The following is an 11,283-nucleotide window of genomic DNA, read 5'->3' on the forward strand; positions in this document are numbered from 1 at the left end:
CGCGACCATCTAAGCGAAATCGTACCGAATTATAGCGGAAATGGGCCAGGAAATCCAGCAGTTTAAAATGGTTTACGATTAATTTCGCCAACGTCGACAAATACACGTAATGTACAATCTATCATTGATAATTAACGTGAATATCCGGTCATGGTGCGGTGCATGATTTTCCACAATCAAACGAAGTAAAAGAGGTGCGGAGTGATAAGGTGCTAGAGGGGAGAAGGGTAAGTTTTACCGTTGCCAGTTAATCTATGCTGTGACATACCTGAACGATGAAAAAATTTGGAAAATTTAAGGAGGGAGAGGAAGTATTCATATAATCAGAGAAAATTGACCGGATAATACAGCGATTAATCCACGGTCGGTTGTTAAATGGGAAACGAGTCGAAAAAACATCTATTTTGAGTCATTTACAGGGTGTCCGAAAAATTGAAAAAACGTCAATTTAATTGAAAATCTGTTATTCACTGGTTTTTTTTGGGGACTTTACTGAGCAGATGAGTTGTAAATTGAGGAAATCTTTGCTGTAACAGAAGCTGGTTCAACCTCAATAGTATTTTCAAAAAAGTTTCGTTTGTTCGATAAATTGTATGCTAATTCATTTATTTTTCTTGTGCACGTATTTAAATTTTTGAAACTGGTTTGCCAGTCGATACAGGAAACATTTTGAAACCATAACACTGAAGGGCATAAAAATGTGATTTTGTTTTATTCAACGATTTTTTTCCTCTAGCAAACGAGAAATGAGAATAGCCTAATGATGAAATTCACAAACATACCCTTCTCTCAAAAATGACCAAATTTTCAACCAAAAAAAAAAAAAAAGTGCATTGGAAATTTAACATTTTTTACGAAAGCTTCATTCACACAAAACCTGAACACACCAGCAAGATAATATACTGTAAACCTATAAACACTCGCTGAACTGCTAAAAAGTGATTTTTTTCTACATCTACTATGTCTATGTACTTTTTGGTAGCAAAAATTCAAGGTTGTTTACCTACGCACACGCGGTAGTTGGCGTGCGAAAGCACACAATGTAAGGCATTAGGATAGAGTAAAATTTGCAGCGAGTGAGCGGAAGAGGAGTAAAAGAGGGATACGTTTTCAGTGATTTATTACACTCGGTACGTTTACGACGTCCGTCAAATTGGCAAGACGAGGATGAGACGAAAGGGGGTTGCCTTTTTCGCGCTTGAGAGGTGTTCAGCCAGCACAACGACGTTGGATTGAGATCGAGTAATGACTGATAATGAAATGCTGCGTGGTACTAATTCCATTTTAATGAAATTCCATCAATGCCGCGGGCTCGGAAATAGCCAACTTATGCTGATGGGGAGACCGGCTGTAAACAGTAGATACACAGATGCAGCGCAGTGAGCGGGAGAGATGAATGAGCAAAGAGAACTGTACAGTATGCCATGGTCATTATTACGAGAGAAGCTTAGAGAATGGAACTTTCCGATGTGGCTAACCGCACCGTTGTAATTTTTTGACAAGGAGGTAAGGAGGTGAAGAATTATCACTCGAATGGTCCCATCAAATGACAGGGGAGGGTGAGAAGAATTTTCAAAGTTGAGAAATGAAGTACGTATATTGAGATGAGTATTTTTCATTTACTGGGTTTACACCTGAAGTCATTTTCACCTGAGCTTAAACATTTTTTAGAATTTTTGCGTTGAATTAATGTTTTACAAATGACATTTTTACCATCAATCCGACCCCTCAAGTTTTTTAAAATCATCACTCGTTTAAGAAATTTATGCCAATTTCAAAAAATTGGAAAAACTTCATACATTTTTGGAATTTTTTTTCGACTTTTCAAAATTGGCAATAATGATAAAAAATTGACCCACTGCGTTCCAAAATATTCCCCTAGTTTCAGGAATGATAAGTATCTTTCAATATTATGGCATAATTAAAGAAGAAAATATTAGATGATTTCAAAACACAAATTCATCCAGAAACGAGTGAATTGCAAATTACTTTCAACCACTCAGTAGAACCCTAAAAGTAAGTCGTCTTGGATTTTCACGAAAATAGCATAGTTCGATGCAGTATCTCAAATACGTTCAAGATATAAAAATACGTTCATTTGGAACGGCACCTTTTTCCTAAAAAAAAAAAAACAAAAAAACAAAAAAAAAGTTGATCAAGAGCTGAAGCGAAAAAACCACATTTTTTTTTGAAAATTCCCCTTTTTGAGGGCCTAAAGCTCCTCTGGAAGGGAACCTCGCGATCCACCCGAATGTATTATTTATGATCGTCGAATTTCTCCATGGTATAAAAAAATACCTACACATTCATTACACTCACAAGGGAACTTTCAGTGGACTCATATTTTAATTTGAGCATGTAACTTAGTCCTTTCTTAAAAGTTGATGGACCAATAAAAAAAGCGACGACAAAAAAAATTAACAACATTCAAAGACCAGAAATTTCCAATGCTGCTGAAAAAAGAACGTTACTTTTTTAGAATGAAAAAAATATCGAAAAATTCAAATATATCGAAGTTCAATTTTTGTAGAGTTCTTCTGATATTAGAAAAATAGAAATCAAAGAAACAAAATTTTCAACCAAGGTATAGCCAAATGGAAAAATTGAACTTATCGATTTTCCTCTTCCAATTTTTCAGTTTTGTGGGCCGTCTTGCTCCTTTCTCCCACAAATTAACCGACGGAAAATTTTTTGAACCGGACGAAATTAAATCGAAAGAGCATGCAAAAATACATAAATAGTCAAAATTTCAGGCGTCAAAATGCAATTTTTGTATTTTGGTGAAAATTGCTGAAAACGGGCTAAAACTGGATAAAAATGAAAATCAAAATTATGCCAGATTAATAAGCTTGATATTTGACATGTGTCCCGTTTTGGACCTCCCTACCCCCCGAAACGGTTTCGATCTGTCTTGAGCAATTCTGGAGCCTTTAGAGGATTTTTGAAAGATGAAACTTCCATAAAATTTCATCAAATGAAGTTGAAAAGTTAAAATTTACTCAATACCATAATTTCAACTTACTGACAAGGGAACTTCTTGAGGTGTCACACTCAGAGCTTAGTCTAAAACCCCCAAAACCAAATTTTCAGCTGCCCAAGTTCATTTTTCGATTTTTGGCGAATTTTTGAAAATTCAAAATTGATTGTTTTTGGTGATTTATGCCTTTTTTTTAAAGTACGAACTTGATCAGTAAAATGGTCCAAATAAGTCCCAAAAGTAATATTAATTACCCAAATCCAAATGTTACCATTTCCAGCCATTTTGGAGCCTCCAGGGCGATTTTTCAATTTCTCCAGAATTTTTAATTTGCTCCAGAAGGCGTGAATATGAAGTTGGGCAGCTAAAAATCGAGTTGTGTATTATACTCGACCTGTTTAACGAGTTTATCTACATTTGAGCCGCTTTTGGGAGCGACACCTCAAGAGTGGTTTATTGACCATCTTTTTTCAAAATTAAAAAATCCAAAATATCAAAAGATAACCGTTTGTGAGGAAATTTTTGAAATTTGTGCGATCGCTGTATTTCTTCAAGAACAACCCCCCCGGAGCGCAAATTCTACCATTTCCAGCCGTTTTGGAGCGAGAGTGACACCTCAAAAAACCACTCTTGAGGTGTCACTCTCAAAATCGGCTCAAATGTGGACAAACTCGGTAAACAGGTCGAGTGTAATATACAACTCGATTTTTAGCTGCCCAACTTCATATTCACGCCTTCTGGAGCAAATTCAAAATTCTGGAGAAATTGAAAATTTGCGCTGGAGGCTCCAGAATGTCTAGAAATGGTGAAATTTGGATTTGGGTAATTAATATTAGTTTTGGGACTTATATTGACCATTTTTATTGATCAATACGAACTTTAAAAAAAAAACAAATCGCCAAAAACAGTCAATTTTGAATTTTCAAAAATTCGCCAAAAATCGAAAAATGAACTTGGGCAGCTAAACATTTGGTTTTGGGAGTTTTAGACTATGCTCTTTCCAAAAATCGCGGTCCCGTTCAAATCGGAGTGTGACACCACCAGAGGTTCCCTTGTGAGTCGATTGGAGGTGGTTGCAAACTGTTTTGGAGCCTCCATGCAACTTTTTAGAAATTCCAGTTTTCCAAAAAAATGCCATAAAACCTACACCAACTTTCTAAAATCCATTCTTGCTTGTTCAGAACCTACATTTTTCAAATTTTCAGTAATGAAATCACTGAAGAGATATACGATTCCGAACCGGCAGGAACCGATTTTGGAAAAACGAGGTGTAATAAATGTATTTGGACAGCTTTTATAGCACTTTTTGAAAATCGGGAAGAATTTTCTAAAAAAAATGTTGGGGCTTTACACCACCTACAATACACTTAGCGTGTTAAAATAAAAGTACACATAAAGTAAATTTTAGTTTTCCAACTCCACTGGGTCAACATTTTGAAAAAAGTTATTTTTTCAACAATCTGCTGGAGGCTCCAGAATTGCTCAAAAATGTTTCTAACTGATTCGGGAGGTTGAGAATAGGGATACACATCAAATATTTCAGCTTACCAAGTAAATTTGGTGAAATTTTGTATTTTCTCCCCATTTTTTGCCCTTTCTTATCAAAAATTCGCCAAAAACCGAAGAATGTACTTCAGCACCTGAAATTTTTGGTGGCGATGAACTTGTATGCACCAACACTTTTCAATTCATCTTCGTCCAGCTCAAAAAAATTTCTGACATTTGGGATACCTCCATCTGAAATGAAAAAAAAAACAGGAAGGACAACATTTTTGAATTGGCCATGTTTATTTTTGAAAAACTACCCTCTTCCCCTTTGATGGGTCTCAAAACACATGGAAAACTGAAAAATTACTTCAAAAGGGCCAAGTTTTAAGCACCTGTTCAGAATTATTCAATTTTTCCCCCAAATTAACATGTTTAGACTTTAGAGGCTTCAAAATTTTTCTAGGGTCCTTAATTTTGCAATAAAAAACCAAAAATTTCGTGACGAGCCACTCTATGAGTCTGTGAACAGAAATGGCTCAAATTCAAATAAGTATCAGACCACATCAGGTTTCTTCGTCAATCTGGCGAAATTCCCCTACTATTTCCATCACTTTTCACATCGTACTTACTCATACTCAAAGACCAATACAAACTTACACTATGGCACCAAATCTCGTAAAAACTTTCAAAATAGAGCCACATCTACCATCCTCCTCGCAGCTTTTCATAACTACACGTTCAAATGCATTCGAAGACCGAGAAAAGTACATACAAAGGACTAAAAACTTGCTCGAAAATTGTCCATAATATAACTTTTATCATAAAACTGCCAGCTTTATGTAATAACAAAAACGTCACTCTTACTTACGAGTACATTTCGACGACAATACAATGCAATGCCATCGTTTCATCCGGTTCCAAAGACGAAAAAACCAAGACCTATTGTCAAATTTCTCAATTCCGGCCGTCTGCCCAAACATCGGCCTGGTGCGGTGTGGCGTCGTATCAATAGACTAAAATCCCATCATATCGATGAAAATCACCGCATTGTCGTCTATATATTAGGCAGTAAAAGTTATAAAAATAATTCATCGATGACATAAAACTTTATTTACCCTTCGGCACGGACTCGCAACTCCCCAGCAGTCCAAACCCACACTAAAGAGCTGGAAAAAATAGCATAGAGTAATACGAAGGGTAGTATTATAAAGTACAACTCACGTACAATAACTCAAAGAGACCTTCAGAGTACCCTAAAACTTCTACTATAAACAACACATTAGTTATCATCATTCTGTAAACATTTAAAACATTAACGTCTCGTATCATCTTCCAAACGCACTACCCTCTTCTCGAATATTTGTCCAATGTGTTTAAAAATACCTCTACCCAATTCTTCGACGACTCTTCTTGGTTCTAAACTGCATCAAAAGTCTACACTAATTTTTTCTAATAATATACCACGTTCGTGTACAAAAATATCCAACCTTTTGACGCATTCGATGAGGGAAAAAAGCACCCTAAAGCACGTTATAGTAATTAAATTTTTCACCAACTTGTTGGCGATTCGCAATTTGATTCTGAACGACCGGATGACGATAAAACTACGACTTGAAAGGTAGTAATCTCGTAGAGTATTTATTGCAGCACCGATGTATCGCGAACCATTCAATTAATGTCAAATTATCACGTGCTCTATCGTTCATTAAAGAATTAACTCGCTTATCGTATAATTAGTAACAATTGCCTATACTAATCTAATCAACTAGTTTTATCGAAAATAAGCCCGGTTTCATTCGTACTCGTACGTCGTCTGTTTATCAACGAACGAAATGTAGTAATGGCCGGTGTAAGTAATTTTTCATGTACGAGTTCGAGTTTGAACTAAACTACAGTATTTAAATCAGATTAAAAACTCACCATTTAAAATTATCCAAAAGTAATTAGTAAATCATCCAAATTATTCGTCCGTTATGCTCACACACTGCAAAATTACAAAACACACACAAATCAAAACTAATCACAACACAATCACAAGAAAAACCGCGCCGGTTGAACGAAAATAACAATACAGCAAACAAATCACACTAGAATATTATTTTGAAAGATTGAATAACTAATATTAAGTTACTGTAACACGCCAAAAATAATGAATGAAGAATACGAGTAGAATATTTAAATCATTAATAAGTTCCGAATTCCATTACACGTTGTCATTCGTAAGTTTACACGTACGAAAATATAAATAAATACGAAAACCCAAACGTTCTAACTGACCCGACACATCTATACCACAACGGTAACAAATACACTAAAGTATAGTATAGTATACGCACATCACGAACGTAAAAACAAGTTAGGTTTTAAAATGCGACGTTTCTGATTGGTCGAATAGTACGTTCGTGGTATTGTTCGGAGGTGAGGAGCGGGATGGTGACTACGATTTAAACGCGATTTACGTTATTATGCGTTCGAGCAACCGACATAACATACGGCGGTACGGCGGCAGACGAAAGCAGTGTTGCACTAGTCGGCCACTTTGAAATGTTCTAGGTTAGAGCGGCGAATAGTTTAAAGTTCTTGGCGCATTGACCCGATTTTATTTGACGTTTGCAGTTTTGTGAATAAGACGATTAAGTGGGGGCGTGGGGGAGGTTTTTTTCCTGTAGAATAATTATGTGTGGCACTGTGGCCATAAAATTCAAAATACCCCCTCAACACGACCCTATACATCACACTCATAACACAGTCGGGGAGCCCACTTAAGGATAAATTGCACCCCCCTCGATCCTCCGGGGCAACCTTTTTCTTAAAGGGGGAGTCCTAAGGAACATTTCTAGCCCTTGTACTCAAAAAAAGTGGCCCTACTTACAAAATGGCGCCCATTTTGATTGACAGGTCAGCCGAAATCGCAGATTTTGCGTTCCAACATAGGACTTGCACAAAATTTTTCAAACTGTACAAAGGTAGATCGAAAGAACAAGCAAAAATTTATCACCTGTCAACATTTCAAGTGCTAAAGTGCGTTTTTCGATTTTTGGCGAATTTTTGAAAATCGAATTTAGGCCAAAAATGAGGGGGAAAATCAAAATGTCACCAAATTGACCAAGAAAACTGAAATTTGGAATACACCCTATTTTCGACATACCAAATCGATTGGAAACTGTTTCAAACTGTTTTGAGCAGTTCTGGAGCCTCCAGCAGATTTTTGAAACTCGAAAATCCCACAAAATTTCATCAAATGGAGTTGAATAGCCGAAATTTACACTGCAAACTAATTTCAATACGCTACGAAGTCAACTGCAGGGAAATTTCAAGTTGTTTTGGAGCATCCAGCGATTTTTTGAAAATGACTGGAGCCTCCAGGAGATTTTTGAAACTTTAAATTTCCTAAAAATTTCATCAAATGGAGATGGACAGTTAAAATTCATTCTGCAAACTAATTTTAATACGCTACGAAGTCGTCTGCTGATGGATTTCAAGTCGTTTTGGAGCCTCCAGCGACTTTTTGAGAGGTCATGTGGTCTTTTTTGGAAAATTGAAATTTCCAAATAGGAGCTGGAAGCTTCAAAATCATTTGAAACCATTTGTAACCACCATTGTAGCATTTGTAGTCGACTTCATATCGTATTGAAATTACTTTCCGAAGTAAATTTCAGCTTGCCAACTCCATTTGGTAAAATTTTGCGGGAATTTCAAGTTTCAAAAATCTACTGGAGGCTCCAGTAATTTTCAAAAAGTCGCTGGAGGCTCCAGTAATTTTCAAAAAGTCGCTGGAGGCTCCAAAATGATTTGAACCCACTTGAAGTCGTCTTCAGAGGGTGTTAAAATTGGAGTGTACAGAAAATTTCTGCTTTCCATCGCCATTTGATGAAATTTTGGGAAAATTTAAAGTTTCAAAAATCTGATGGAGGCTCCAGGAATTATCAAAAAGTCGCCGGAGGCTACAAAGCGACTTGAAACAGGCCATTTTTTAAGAAATGTTCACTGGGTGGGCAAGGGGACAGTGGCATAGCCAGAGGGAGGGGTGAAGGGGGCCATTGCCCCCACTCACGAGTAAAAATTTGAAATGAAACATGCAAAAATGGCCTTTTTATCATTTTGGGATCTAATTTTTCAAAAAGTGTGGAATTTTACCACTGTTTTTATAAAATCATTACACATCATGAAAGGTTTTCAGAAAATCACCTCTAAAATCGAGTTGTTCTGTTCAGATAAAAATGAAAAATTTGCGTTTTCCATATGCTTTGAGTATTATGAGTATTTCTAGAATTTTTCTGCTTTTCGCATTACAAATTTGTTTTGGAAAATTTGCAATTTTAGAAGCAGAACAGCGTCAATTTTGATGAAAGAATTCAGTTTGTCTAATGTCAACATTTTTCAAATTCAACTATAGATTTTTTTGAAATTCTAATTGTGTAGAAGAGAACCAAATTGGCCCGAGCGAAGCGAGGGCAGAAGCTTCGGAAAATTTGTTGTTCAATGAGTAGAAGAACATAATTTTTAATGTAAGAATTCGATTTTTCAAATTTCAACTTTTTCTAAATTTCATTACTACTTAATAGTCCGGCATATGACAATAGGAGTAATTGCACCCCCCCGCCGATCCTCCGGGACAACTTTTTTCTTGAAGGGGACATCCCAAGGAACATTTTAAAGCAAAGTTGCCAAAAAAAAAGTTGGCCTTACTTACAAAATGGCGGCCATTTTGATTGACAGGTCAGCCGAAATCGCAGATTTTGCGTTTTAACATAGGACTTGCACGAACTTTTTCAAACTTTACAAAGGTAGATCGAAAGATCATGCAACAATGTATCACCTGTCAAAATTTCAAGTGCCAAAGTGCGTTTTTCGATTTTTGGTGAATTTTTGAAAATCGAATTTAGGCCAAAAATGAGGGAAAAAATCAAAATTTTACCAAATTGACTTAGAAAGCTAAAATTTGGGATATACCCTATTTTCGACATGCCAAATCGATTGGAAACGGTTTCAACCCGTTTTGAGCAGTTCTGGAGCCTCCAGCAAATTTTTGAAACTCGAAATTCCCACAAAATTCCATCAAATTGGAGTTGTAAAAAGCTGAAATTTATTCTAAAAACTAATTTCAATACGCTACGAAGTACTGCAAATGAATTTATTTCAAGTCGTTTTGGAGCCTCCAGCGACTTTTCGAAAATTCCTGAAACCTCCAGCAGATTTTGGAAACTTTAAATTTTCACAAAATTTCATCAAATGGAGATGGAAAGCTGAAATTTACTCTACACTCCAATTTTAACACACTCTGAAAACGACTTCTGGTGGATTTCAAGTCATTTTAGAGCCTCCAACAACTTTTTTGAAAATTACTGGAGCCTCCAGTAGATTTTTGAAACTTGAAATTTCCCCAAAATTTTATCAAACCAAGATGGAAAGTCGAAATTCATTCAGCAAACTAATTTCAATACGCTACGGTAGTTGACTGCTGGTGAATTTCAAGTCGTTTTGGAGGCTCCAGCAACTTTTTGAAAGGTTGTATGACGTTTTTTTGGAAAATTGAAATTTCCTAAAAGTAGCTGGAAGCTTCAAAACCATTTGAAACCGCCATGTAATCTGCGAAGTAAATTTCAGCTTGCCAACTCCATTTGATAAATTAATTTTGCGGGAAATTTCAAGTTTAAAAAATCTACTGGAGGCTCCAGTAATTTTCAAAAAAGTCGCTGGAGGCCCTAAAATGACTTGCACCCACCTGTAGTCGTCTTCAGAGGGTGTTAAAATTGGAGTGTAGAGTAAATTTCTGCTAACCATCTCCATTTGATGAAATTTTGTGAAAATAAAAAGTTTCAAAAATCTGCCGGAGGCTCCAGTAATTTTCAAAAGAAGTCGCTGGAGGCCCTAGAATGACTTGAACCCACTTGAAGTCGTCTTCAGAGGGTGTTAAAAATGGAGTGTACAGTAAATTTCAGCTTTCCATCTTCATTTGATGAAATTTTGTGAAAATTTAAAGTTTCAAAAATCTGCTGGAGGTTTCAGGAATTTTCGAAAAGTCGCTGGAGGCTCCAAAACGACTTGAAATAAATTCATCTGCAGTATTTCGTAGCGTATTGAAATTAGTTTTTAGAATAAATTTCAGCTTTTTACAACTCCAATTTGATGGAATTTTGTGGGAATTTCGAGTTTCAAAAATTTGCTGGAGGCTCCAGAACTGCTCAAAACGGGTTGAAACCGTTTCCAATCGATTTGGCATGTCGAAAATAGGGTATATCCCAAATTTTAGCTTTCTAAGTCAATTTGGTAAAATTTTGATTTTTTCCCTCATTTTTGGCCTAAATTCGATTTTCAAAAATTCACCAAAAATCGAAAAACGCACTTTAGCACTTGAAATTTTGACAGGTGATACATTGTTGCATGATCTTTCGATCTACCTTTGTAAAGTTTGAAAAAGTTCGTGCAAGTCCTATGTTAAAACGCAAAATCTGCGATTTCGGCTGACCTGTCAATCAAAATGGCCGCCATTTTGTAAGTAAGGCCAACTTTTTTTTTGGCAACTTTGCTTTAAAATGTTCCTTGGGATGTCCCCTTCAAGAAAAAAGTTGTCCCGGAGGATCGGCGGGGGGTGCAATTACTCCTATTGTCATATGCCGGACTATAATGGTGTCTTGAAATTCTAATTGCAAAGAAGTAAATATCGAATTGGCCCGAGCGAAGCGAGGGCAAAAGTTTTTCAAAATTTATAGGTTTTAGAAGTAAAACAACAATAATTTTAAAGTAAATAGTCTCCACTGCAGACATTTAAAAAAAATGCTTTCCAAGCACAGTTATGAATAATTTGAGAAAAAGAA

The 11,283-nt window shown here is 36.1% G+C and overlaps 1 protein-coding gene across 3 annotated transcripts in view; it reads right to left on the reverse strand.

The window, feature by feature from the left end:
- Positions 1-6,782, reverse strand: part of LOC135849155 (semaphorin-1A-like) — a 231,891-nt gene extending 225,109 nt beyond the window's left edge. For all 3 annotated transcript variants that reach the window (XM_065369426.1, XM_065369422.1, XM_065369424.1), the window contains exon 1: positions 6,386-6,782. The gene's annotated coding sequence lies outside the window, so the exon portion shown is untranslated. The remainder of the gene's footprint in view (positions 1-6,385) is intronic.
- Positions 6,783-11,283: the final 4,501 nt, after the last annotated feature.

The sequence above is a fragment of the Planococcus citri genome, chromosome 5 (genome assembly GCF_950023065.1).
Source record: "Planococcus citri chromosome 5, ihPlaCitr1.1, whole genome shotgun sequence".
NCBI lineage: Eukaryota > Metazoa > Arthropoda > Insecta > Hemiptera > Pseudococcidae > Planococcus > Planococcus citri.